The sequence below is a fragment of the Octopus bimaculoides genome, chromosome 22 (genome assembly GCF_001194135.2).
Source record: "Octopus bimaculoides isolate UCB-OBI-ISO-001 chromosome 22, ASM119413v2, whole genome shotgun sequence".
Taxonomy (NCBI): Eukaryota; Metazoa; Mollusca; class Cephalopoda; order Octopoda; family Octopodidae; genus Octopus; species Octopus bimaculoides.
In genome coordinates, this window is record NC_069002.1 from 16,841,205 (window position 1) to 16,841,586 (window position 382).

The 382-nt window shown below is 29.3% G+C and overlaps 1 protein-coding gene across 2 annotated transcripts in view; it reads right to left on the bottom strand.

The window, feature by feature from the left end:
* The window catches only part of LOC106872625 (homeobox protein ceh-22), a 116,482-nt gene that overhangs the window by 112,381 nt on the left and 3,719 nt on the right, over positions 1–382 (bottom strand). The gene's annotated exons all lie outside the window — the stretch shown is intronic.

Sequence of the window (382 nt, forward strand, 5' to 3'; positions counted from 1 at the left end):
GTGTGTGTGTGTGTGTGTGTGTGTGTGTGTGTGTGTGTAGTCAATCCAAACATGATGTATGTATATATGCCAAGTTGCACATATGCATATGCATATACAATATATAAGAGAAACACAGAATGGATAGATAGATTCTTGATTAATCACAACGATCGTTTCGACCCATCATGCATCGAAATACATAAATACATACATACATACATACATACATATATATATATATGTCTGCGTGTGTATTTGTGTGTGTGTGTACATTCATTTGATATATATATGTGTGTGTGTGTGTTCATACATACATTCATACATAAATATTTACATATACGTATGTATATACACGTGTGTATATATGTGATATATATATATATATATATATATATATATA